Source organism: Salvia miltiorrhiza, chromosome 2 (genome assembly GCF_028751815.1).
Source record: "Salvia miltiorrhiza cultivar Shanhuang (shh) chromosome 2, IMPLAD_Smil_shh, whole genome shotgun sequence".
NCBI lineage: Eukaryota > Viridiplantae > Streptophyta > Magnoliopsida > Lamiales > Lamiaceae > Salvia > Salvia miltiorrhiza.
The window spans coordinates 28,512,412-28,524,532 of record NC_080388.1 but is presented as its reverse complement, the minus strand read 5'-3'; the positions used below and the strand labels follow the sequence as shown (position 1 = coordinate 28,524,532).

Below are 12,121 nucleotides of genomic sequence, written 5' to 3'. Positions count from 1 at the left end.
AGATGACCCGAATGGACATCTTGGAAACTTCTTGGAGATATGCGGCACCATCAAGATAAATGGAGTCTCGGAGGATGCCGTTCGACTTCGACGCTTCCCCTTCTCACTAAGGGGCATAGCCAAGACATGGTATCAATCTTTAGAGGGTGGTTCTATCACTACATGGGAGAAGATGGCTCAAAAATTTCTCAACAAGTTCTATCCTCCGGGTAAAACCATGAAGATGAAGAAGGACATAGTCCAATTTCACCAATTTGATGGAGAATCCTTCTATGAAGCTTGGGAAAGATTCAAAGAGATGCTAAGGAAGTGCCCTAACCATGGCTTAGATCAAAACACAATCATTTGTGTATTCTACACCGGGTGTAGTGGTGAGATGCAAAGAGATATGAATGCATCGGCCAATGGAGCATTGTTGGAGAAAAGCCACGAGGAGGCCGCCCACATCATTGAGAATTTAGCCGCAAATTGCCATCAATTCCCGACGGAGAGGATCATCTTGAAGAAAGTGGCGGCTACAACAAGCTCGGATCCCATAGCCCTTTTGACGGCTCAAATGACCGCCATAAATAGCAAGATTGATGCTATGTCAATATCAAGAGTAGAACCCATGGTTGAAGAACAAACTAGCTTTGAGGATGTGAACTACATCAACAACAACAACAACCGAGGCTATGGGAACTTCCGGCCCCAACAACAAGGTGGCTATCAAGGACAAGGGCAATACAATCAAGGGTTTCAAGTAAATCGTCACCCATAATCTTTCCTATGGTAATCCCAATAACTTCTTGCAACCACCGCCCGGATTTGCGGTGAGTGATGGCATGATCAAGGAAGAGAAGAAGCTCAACCTTGAAGAGATCTTAATGAAATTCATAACGGCCACTCAAGCCCACATGACGAGAACCGATGAAAGGTTAGAGGCTCAAGCAACCCAATTGAAAATGCTTGAGATGAAAGTGGGACAAATTGCCGAATCCTTAAGCAACCAACATCAAAAGGGGCAATTTCCGAGTAACACCGTTGTGAATCCAAAAGAACATTGCAAGGCTATCACTATAAGAAGTGGGAAGATACTTGAAGAGTCCAAGATACCTCCGGAAGTCAAGAACAATGATGAGAACATTTCCTCAAAAATGCAAGGCGATAAGGAGAAGGAGAAAGATGTGTACAAGGCACCACCACCTTATTGCCCACCAATTCCATTCCCTCAAAGACTTCAAAAGAAAAATGTGGAGAGTTCTCTAAATTCCTTGAGATCTTTCGGAAGATACACATCAACATCCCCCTTGTTGAAGCTTTGCAACAAATGCCCAAGTATGCAAAATTTCTCAAGGAAGTTCTATCCAAGAAGAAGAAATTAGAAGAATTTGAGACGGTCAACCTCACCGAAGAATGTTGTGCCATTTTTCAAAAGAAGCTACCCATCAAGATCAAGGATCCCGGGAGCTTTACTATCCCATGTGATGTTGGAAATGGTCGTTTTGGAAAGGCCTTGTGTGATTTGGGAGCAAGCATAAATTTGATGCCTCTCTCCATCTTCAACAAGCTTGAAATAGGAACCATTAAGCCAACCACGATTGCTTTGCAAATGGCGGACCGTTTCGTTTCATATCCAAAAGGGATAGTGGAGGATGTCTTGGTGAGGGTTGACAAATTCATTTTTCCGGTGGATTTTGTGGTGTTGGATATGGTTGAGGACAAGGATGTACCTTTGATCCTTGGACGTCCATTCTTGGCGACGGGGAGGGCCCTAATTGATGTTGCAAAGGGCAAGCTCACATTGAGAGTGAATGATTAGAGTGTTACCTTCTCAATCCACAAAGCTCCCAAGCACAAAGATGGGGAAGAAAGAATGAGAGTGGAGGAATGCAAATTGATGCAAGTGATTGAACCTTGCATCAACATGAAAGAAAAATTGAAGGGAGAAAGGAAAGAGGAGGAAGCCCAAGGCTTGGAGTTGAAGCTTCTCCCCACACACTTGAAGTATGCATTCTTTGGTGAGAATGAGATACATCCAATGGGGCAAGACCGTGTACTCCAACTCAAAGAGTTAGATGAGTATCACGCATTTGAGAAGTCAAGCCTCTACAAAGAGAGGAAAACAAGTGCTAATGACGAGATGATGCACAAACGGGAGTTTGCACCCGATGATGAAGTCCTTCTCCTCACCTTCCGTCAATCACTACCTCCGGAAAAGCCAAGATCAAAATGGACGGGTCCTTCCAAAATCAACAAGGTTTTCAACAATGGAGCAATTGAATTGAGAAAGAAGGATGAAAGAACCTTTGTAGTTGAGAAGGAAAGAATCAAGGCATTTTTGCCCTTGAAACCAAAAGTTGAAGTGTTCGTTGGAACCACCCCCGAGCCATAACACCATCATGGAGACGTCTAGCTCATGACGTTAAACTAAGCGCTAGTTGGGAGGCACCCCAACAAGGTACCCTTTAATTTTTGTATGGTTTATTTTTTTTTATATGTTAGTTTTTTTTGTGAGTCCGAGACAACTTCTCCTTCTCTTTTCTTCCAAACTCATTTTCACTTTGTGTGAAATAAGTTTGGGGGGAGGGGAGAGATGGATTAGTTGTCTCATCTATCTTAAGCTTTACTTGTTTTTGTTTGTTTTAGTATTGTTGTCTTGTTTTTGTTATTGTTGAATAAATGAAAGCTTGAGAGTTAGTTGGGTTGATATTTTTGTTTTTGTTTTGCTTGGGATAATTGTATCAAACTTTGTGATGTTGATTGAATGTCATTGGGCTTATGATATGAATTGTTTCTTGGAAAAATTGTGTGTATCACTTGTGGATTATGCATGAAAAGTTTGAACTTGTGACAAGTGAGTTAAATGTTTTGCCTCCAAGAACTTGATAATGAGCTTGTAAGATTTGAGCCATTGATTGTCATATTATCACAATCTCATTTCATTCTTGAGTGTAAATCAATTGAACATGTTCGTTAATCTCTAGAACTTGCCATAAGTCCTCTCTAAAAAAAAATAAAAGTAGATGTGTTATGAATGTTGAGATGATTGAAGGCCATCTTTGCAAACCACTTAACCCAAATCTTGTCCAAATTCTCATATGATCATAGTTTACCCACTTTTGTGCCTTATAACTTTTCTTTGAATTAACCAATGATGGGTAGAACTTAGATTGTTAGTGATTGCTTTGATGAAAAGGTTTGGGAAATGATTGAAATTGCTTATCAAGCTTTGATTGAGTGAAAATCACTAGTCCCCTATGAGCTTAGAAAGAAAAAGAAATGAAAATGAATGTGAATAAAAGAGCATAAATGGGAGTGATTTGCCTTTTGAATCATATCATGATAAGTATCACTAAGAGTGAAAAGAAGAAATGTGGGGATTTTGGTTTTTGATTGATAAGAACAATGGTGAATATGACATATTCAATTTGGGAATTGTATGGGATATGAGTCACTTTGCCTATAAACACCTCACCTCACCAAAGAGCTCTCATTGCAACCTAAATAGAAGCCCTTTTTGATCTTTATTTGTAACACATTGAAGTATAGAGAGTTAGGATAAATGGCAAGCTTATGGTAGATTGCATATTTGTTTCAATTTGAGTGCAAACACGTCCATTCTAAACACTTGAGAGTTGAGTGCGTCATTGAAACATCCACTTTGTTAGGATTCAAGCTTGGAGGTTATAATATTGAACTCATTATCACTTGTGACTTCTTGGAATGCATTTCTACTTGTGATGCACTTTTGAAAGATTTTTTGTAAAATTTGAAGCCCTTGAAATGACACCAATTCATGCTCACATGTTTGTTTACTTTTATTTCTCTTCTCTTCGTCGTTTGGGGACAAACAACACTTTAAGTTTGGGGGGTTGACAAACATGGTTTTCGTACCTCAATTCCACATGTTTTGTTGTCATTTCCCTTCATGTTTTGCTTGTGAATGCTTGTTTGTGCCCGAATATTTAGTTTTATGAAGATTTGATATCTTGGTGTAGTTTTGGAGTAATTTCAGGAACCATCAATGATTAATTGGAGGATTTTGAAGATATGAGATTGAATTACGTCTCGAGAGGAATCCGTGAGCGCAAACGGCGACCAAATCCGAGTCCGGACGAGGGAGAACGAAGCAAAACGAGCGGCCTGCGCAATACGCCCAGTACCCCGCGGTCACCACCCGCGGCCGCGGGGTGGGACCGCGGGTCAGCTGCCCCGACTCCAGGAGTCACCCGCGGTCATCACCCGCAGCCGCGGGGCGGGACCGCGGGTCCCCTGACTCTCCCCCACGTTTGCCGGCCGCGGGCGCGGGCCAGGACCGCGGGAAAAGGGCGGAGCCTCCCCAAGTGGGCCCCAGTCGGGTTTTTAACCCCTTTCTCCCCCTTTTTCTCCATTATTCATCATCCCCAACATTCAACACACCCATTTTCCATCTTCCCCAATTCCTCCACACCAAACCCTAGCCTTCATTACCACATCTTTTTACCAAGATTGAATGCATTGAAGAGGAGAGAAGATTGGAGAAAGCTCATTAATAGGATTTGTCACTTCTTACTCTCTCTTTCATTTATGTATTTCTTTGATTTAGGTTTGTTGTTTGTGAACATGTTTGGATAAAATCCCCTATTGGTTTGGGGATTAGGCTAGTTGATTATGTGATGGATTGATTATTATGCTTAATATATGTCTTGATTATTTCCTTGTTATTATCTTTTCAAGCCCTAGCTTTAATTCTTGTATGGATTGTTGGTCACTTTCTATGCATTTCTAATTTGTGATTTGAATTGGGAGAGGATAATCATAATAGATTAGGAGCTTGAAACATATTGACTCAATAAACCGGGAGGTTGAGAGTTGGGTGAGAGTTTACCGATCCTTTGTGCTTTTGGGAGTTATAGGTTAGAAGTTGACCGGGGACGGCAACTATGACCCGTAATCTACCGTTTTAGTCGTCCGGGAGGGGGCTAGAACTAGTGGGGAGATCACTCTAGATAAATAGGAATATCAAGACTAATATTGAGCTAATTTGAAGTCCATTGCTAATCCATCGATGCCTAATCCCTAAACCACCTTCATCACTTAATTAATCCACTTTGTTTGATTGTTCTTATTTTGTCTTTGAATTTGTTAGTTAATCAAACCACTCACTCCATCGTTTAGTCTAAATAGTCTAGTAAAATGAATTAGGATAATCACTAGATTGAACTACTAATCCTTGTGGGATACGACCTTGCTTCCATATATTACAACTACCCGTATACTTGCGGCGTGGTGAAAATATTAGCGAACAGTCATCAAACCTCTGCAGCTAGGACTCCTCAACAGAACGGGGTGGTGGAGCGCCACAATAGAACTCTCAAAGAAATAACACGAATAATGCTTGCAGAATCCCAATTGCCATCGAAGTTCTGGGCGGAAGCAGTCAACACCGCATGCTACATACAAAACCGTTCCTTCCTGACACAAAGACACAAGAAAACTCCATATGAAATGTGGAATAACAGAAAGCTAACTATCTCTTACTTTCTTACTTTCGATAGCAAGGCTGACCAAGGAACTTTCCTTGCTTATTTAGGAATTGAGGAATCTAGCAAAGCCTATCGCGTACTTAATTCTTGGACATTGAAAGTGGAAGTAACACCTCATGTTGTTTTTGATGAATCTCTTGATAGTCACGGACAACAGAAGACCGGTGATGGTTCCAATTCAGATGGGACACTTATCGCAGATAAAAGAGAGATACTGGTGTGGAATCCAGCCAACGATGAAAATGGTGAAGAAGAACAGTTTCAGAAGACCACTACTTCTGAAATGTACTAACTAAAAATCCTAAGGAAAGCATCAGTCAAAGAGGAACTCCACGCACTGAAGGACGTCACGCAACAAGGAATGATTTTCAATATACTCCGATTCAATACAACCCTACAGCCGGAATTGATGCTCCTACTCCAATTCTCACTGAAGCTCTTTCTACCGCTGAAGATATCAGAAAATACAAAAGATGGTTCGAGAATCACTCCTTAAGAGGTACACATAACCATACCTAGAGTAGTTGTCGGTAAAAGTTACAAAATAGTGATAGTTCCCACGAGCACCCACACTTAGTGGTCCACAAACATCTGTATGGATCAAATCCAAAATATGTTGCGATCGTTCCACTTGTCCCACAAATGGTGATTTGGTCATCTTTCCTTTGAGACAAGATTCACAAGTTGCCATCCTTTCCTCGGTCGAAAAACCAAGCAATTGAGACAATTGATTCACCCTTCTCTCAGAAATATGACCCAATCTTGAGCGCCAAAGATCTATGGAACTACGATCATCTAATTTTCTTTTATTTTGTTGAACATGCAAAATAGGGTTTCGAGGCATAATAGTATAAAGACCATTAACCAATACACTAGAATAGATTAAAGAAACATCTTTAAAGATAGAACATATTCCACCCTTTATTGAAAATTCATAACTTTCTTTATCCAAAACTGGAATAGAGATGATGTTCTTAATCAAACTAGGTACGTAAAAGCAATTGTTCAAAACAATCTCAAAACCACTATCAAGAGCTAAGTGAACAGTTCCTACAACTAAGGCAGCAACTCTTGCTCCATTGCCCATGCGTAGAACCGTCTCACCTTTGCTCAACTTCTTAGTTTCCACCATCACCTGTAAATCATTACAAAAATGTGAGGAACAACCGGTATCCAATACCCACAAAGCATCGTTAACAGATAAGTTAACTTCAACATAGTATATACCTGAACGCTTCAGGCTTGCAAGATATTCTTTGCAATTCCTCTTCCAATGACCATGTTTGTTGCAGAAATGGCAAACGTCTTTGGATTGAGAATTCTCCCATTTCTTTTTCGCAACTCCACCCTGTGCCTTCATCTTGTTTGGTTTAGATGAACCTTTCATCTTCCCCTTCCACTTCCCCTTCCCCTTGTCAGTCTTGGCTTTGAGAGCTTTCGACGAGGAGGAGGAACCAACAAGAAGAACCGGCTTGTCATTTTTCATAGTGGACTCCGCCGTCACAAGCATATTGATAAGTTCGGGAAGACTAGTAGTCTCTCTATGCATAGTGAAGTTGATGACAAAAGTGTCAAATGATGGTGGCAAAGACTGCAACATGAGATCAGTTTGCAGTTCAGCTTCTATCTTGACTCCAAGAGATCCCAACCTTTCCATGAGAGCTATCATCTTCAGCCCATGGGTTTGGACCGACAGTCATTTGACATTGAAAAAGTTCCTTAGATATCGTATATCTTTGTTGTCTAACACTTTCCCCGTACAACCTTTGTAAACGGAGAAGGACCTCATAAGCCGAAGCCACGCCTTCATTTTGCCTTTGAAGTTCATTTGACATCGATGCTAGCATGTAGCAACGAACCTGCAAATCATCATCCACATGACTTTGATACTTCGTAAGCACCGCTTCTTCAGCGTCATCAGCAGGTTTTTCAGGCATTGGGGCATCCAAGACATAAGCCTTCTTTTCACAATTAAGAGCAATTCTCAAATTGCGAACCCAATCAACATAGTTCGGACCGGTAAGTTTGTTTTGATCAATGATAGATGTTAATGGATTTTTCGACATTGTGCAGACAATCTACAAGTAAGATGCAGAAAATTAGCAGATGGTGAAAAATATATTCAATTAATATAAGGTCTTTAATTATTAATTGTCTCCCACTATTTTATTCAAATTCCATAAACCCAAATGAAATTCGGAAAATCAATTTTCCTAGAGGGAATTGAAGCCCAAAAAAAATATTCCATAGCTCAATTCTATGAGCCCATGAAGTACTTTTATTGGTAGTCAACTCTTTGACAATTATATCTCTATATAACCTTCAATATTATTTTACCTCACATTTCCTATACACCTCAATTTTATGAGCTAATATAGTACTAAGTGTCAAGTTATACCCATCAAACATTCATGTAAATAAAGTATCAATGCGTTCCACGACTCATAGACAATGTAGTGATAAATTTATTCCATGAGTATTTATATACTTAGTAAAAATCACAGTTTTCCATCACCAAACCACTCAATGACCCATGGCAAGTGATATAATGTGGTAGCATCTCATGATTTTACTTTTGATGGTAGGCTTGGAACGATGAATCCAATTCAACTTGTCCAATTTAACTTTAAATATAACTTCTTTATAGAAGTTTCAAAAACTTGGGGATTAATTTTCAAGACCTCATCGAAACCTATTAACTAGGTGGGTGGGTTATATTAATGCAAACATCATCAAATATTCCATACCACTGTTGGCATTGGATCAAAAAATGCAGCGGAAATATTTTTTTTTTGAATTTATAAATGAAATAACTATTATTTCATCCCAACGTTATTAACAACTTCATGTTAACATGATGAGAGAGCGAGAAAATATTCTCATACCTTTTCGCACTCCGATTGTTGTCGGGTTTAAAAGCAATCGGTTGCTCGCAGGGATCCAAGCGTATCCCCTCTATCTAGGGATGGCAACGGGCCGGATCTGGACCGGGTCTGGCCAATACCAGATCCAGATCCGTTTTCATATACTAGATCCAGATCCAGATCCAGATCCGTGGATCTGAAAATTTTGGATCCAGATCCAGATCCGTCAGATCCGCGGGTCCACGGGTCCAGATCCATGGATCTACTATTTTTAAATTAAATTAAAAAAATTTCACAAAATCAACAATATCTAATTTCCATCCTGAAAAATATAACACAAAATACTTTTATCTAATTACTTTTAGTTTTTATTCTTTTGAATATAATTTATTTATTATTTTTAATTTAGTTAATATTATTAGTAAACTAAATATAAAATATAAAAAATATATATAAAATAAAACGGATCCACGGGTCGGATCTGGGCCGGATCTGGATCTACAATTTCAAGATCCAGATCCAGATCCGTTTTCAAAACTGAGATCCAGATCCAGATCCAGATCCGTCGGGTCCAAAAAATTGAGATCCAGATCCGTAAAAACGGATCTGGATCCACGGATCTGGACCGGGTCCAAGATCCACTGCCATCCCTACCTCTATCAAGTCCACACTTAGTGTTCTTGTCGAGTGAGAAGTTCTTCGCTAGCAAAACTAAGCACTCTTGTGTTCAGGAGAAATTAGAAAATCCAGCAGAGAGAGACTGAGCGACGAGAGCAGAGAGAGAGGAAAATAAAATGCAGAAGACGTTTTAATTCAAGGAAACGTGTTCCTCTAACTAACGCTGCAGATTAATTCCCCTAATTATGGAAAGTATGTGATGAGGAGTAATATATGCAGAGCAGAGGGATGAGCTTTATCGGAGGAACGGACCTCGCCAGAGGAACGGACCTTGCCAGAGGAACGGGGTGTCGCCAGAGAAATGGCCTCTATCAGAGAAACCATACCCCGCCAGAGAAGTGGCCCGTGTCAGAGGAATGGCTACCGCCAGAGAAATCACCGAAAGAGCGGAGAAGTCTCTCGCTCGGGAGCAAATTAACTACTATGCCCTCGACCATGCGAGGTGCATGTTTTAGCATTGATTTTACTATTTTGCCCCTAGCTCGTGGTCTATAAATAGCCATGCATACACTCTCTGTAATTTACGCTTACTTCACTTACAATACAACAGCAACCGGATTCTTGTGCTCTCAACTTTACTTTTCTCTCTCGTTTTTCCAAACAACACTAGGTATAATTCATAATTCGATGATAAATCACCGATTAAATCTATATACGTTCAATTATAATTCACCAGCTGGTGCCGTCTGTGGGAATTCTGGGCTAAGACGTGAGGATCGACCGCCTGCGCATGTAGATCTGTAATTATGGTCGGATTTGCACGCGCAGGTCCCAATTGAGTTGTTAATTTGATTACCCAACCGAATCCGAACCGATACTCATGTTTTTCATGCTGATTCACTTCCGATCCTTTAAGATCGATGGTTTTTTATGTTTTACTTGCATGTGCATGTGGGGGGGGGGGTGTGGAAAATGAAGATCGAAGGATGATTTATGGTTATTTTTCACGCGATTATGATAAGTGTGTGCGGTTATACTGTTTTCTCGCTTAATTTTTTTTTTCTCTTACGAATCTAACCTATCTCGCTAACGATCTGTTGATTGGTGCTCTGTTTTTGTGTTTTTGGGGTTTTCGTGGTTATTTTACCGGATAATACATTCTCTCTCACGAATTTGACTCCGAATCTATGGGAAATCTCCATCGTTCTCTCTGCTTACGTTTTTAACCGTGTCCTGGGTTTATTTCTCAGTACACGGGGGAGTTTCTCATGGGATCTTCTAATGGCTTTCGAGCCAGTGATCAGGGCATTCTACATTCCATGTTTCTCTGATAGCGGACGGTCTGATCTGCTTCTCTTTCTCGAAATATTTTCTCCCATTTTTTCTGTGTAGGTACTATGGACTCTTCCGATGCTCGCCGCACTCTTGAGAAGGAGTTTGACAATGCAGGGCTCAGCTCTGTTGCCCACACCACTGAGGTCCCCGCTTCACTAATTAACGGTCTGCCGGCCAGCACCGTCTTCACCATGCCGCCGGGTTTTCATAACATCTCCGCTACCCCGCTGACAGCTCATAATGTTACTATCCAGAGATCTGCCCTGGTTACTCCTGGATCAGACTTGCCTAGCTTGGTCCCCACATCTAGTGGTGTACCACTAAACTTTGTGTTGACAGAGCAGATGATGGCTCTGCTCAACTATGCTGCTGTGCGACAGGCGATGGGGACCCCCCTGTTGTCCACCGTTCCCGCCATAACTCCCCCAATGGGTATGGTCAACCAACAGGGCACTGAAGCCCCGCCTCCCGCTGCTCTGGAGGTGAATGATCCACTCGTCAACAAGCAGGCTATGCTGCCTAAGGAAACACCAAAGGGCCCCGCCGAGAGGGAACTGGAGAGAAGGCCAGAGGGGAGCCGAGTCAGGCTCAATAGCATCGTCAGAAGGGAAGGGGTCGACGAATCCGACAGCCACTCTATCACTCCTATGTTTGAGGAGGAAAGACCAAGGGGAACCACAAAACTGAAGAATCAAGTGTCACAGCTGAAACATCAACTCAGAAATCTGGAGGACAGTTTGAGGGAGAAATCTCAGAGGGATGACAGGGTACAGAGGTCAGAGAGATCGCACCGGTCAGAGAAGTCACACCGGTCAGAGAAGTCGCTTCAAACCCAAAGGCCAGAGGGACGGGACCAGCAGTACTCCTCTGGGAGGCAAGACTACAGGGTCCACAAGCGCCACGCTCATGACTCACCAAAGGACAGAAGGGAGCATGGAAGGAACAAGGATGATAAGCGGGCCAGAACGTCGAAGGTCCCCACCACTAGCAAAAGTCCTTTCTCCGCGGACATCTTGGCAGATACTTTACCATGGAGTTACAAACCTATTTCTCTAGATTATGATGGTACCACCGACCCGGAAGTACAACTCAACCGGTTCAAGGGATTAGTCACACTTCATATGTACACCGAGGGCATCAAGTGCCGAATATTCTCTACCACGCTAACTGGACCTGCCCAGTTGTGGTTTGGGACGCTCGCCCCAAATTCTATTCACTCGTTCGAGGATCTACAGACGCGTTTCTTAAGGCAGTTCGCGAGCTCGTGGAGGGTGGGGAAGTCAGCTCTTTCCTTGATGGACATCAAACAAGATCAAAACGAAACACTACAGGAGTATACTGCCAGGTTCAACCTCGCTGCTCTGGAGGTGCCAGAGGCGGAGTCACAGATTAAAAATTGCGCTTATGTCAAATGATTAAAACCGGGACTCTTCTTCGATAAGTTACAAATCAGACCGGCAAAGGATTTTGATGATATCATGGCTAGGCTGCCAGGGTACTTACAGTTAGAAGACGCCAGGATGGCAAGGAAGGCAGAAAATGACAAACACAAGGCTAAGAAGGCCGAGGATACAACAGAACGATATAACAGAAACCAGGATCGGGCTCCTTTCAGAGGGCTGCCCCGAGGGTACCTCCTCCCCAGGCAGAGGGACCACCTCGCTAGCAGCGTACTGTGAATGAAGTCAATCGTTTCGATGAGTACACTCCCTTGAACAAATCTCCGGAGGAGATATTTCATCTAATAAAAAATCAGCCATTTTTCCGGGCACCCGGCACCTACCGGGATGGGCAGCC

The 12,121-nt window shown here is 42.0% G+C and overlaps 1 non-coding gene across 1 annotated transcript; it reads right to left on the bottom strand.

The window, feature by feature from the left end:
* Positions 1 to 220: 220 nt before the first annotated feature.
* On the bottom strand, positions 221 to 327 carry LOC131013813 (small nucleolar RNA R71). The gene has a single exon (XR_009097892.1). It is a non-coding gene; the product is annotated as a small nucleolar RNA R71 (small nucleolar RNA).
* Positions 328 to 12,121: the final 11,794 nt, after the last annotated feature.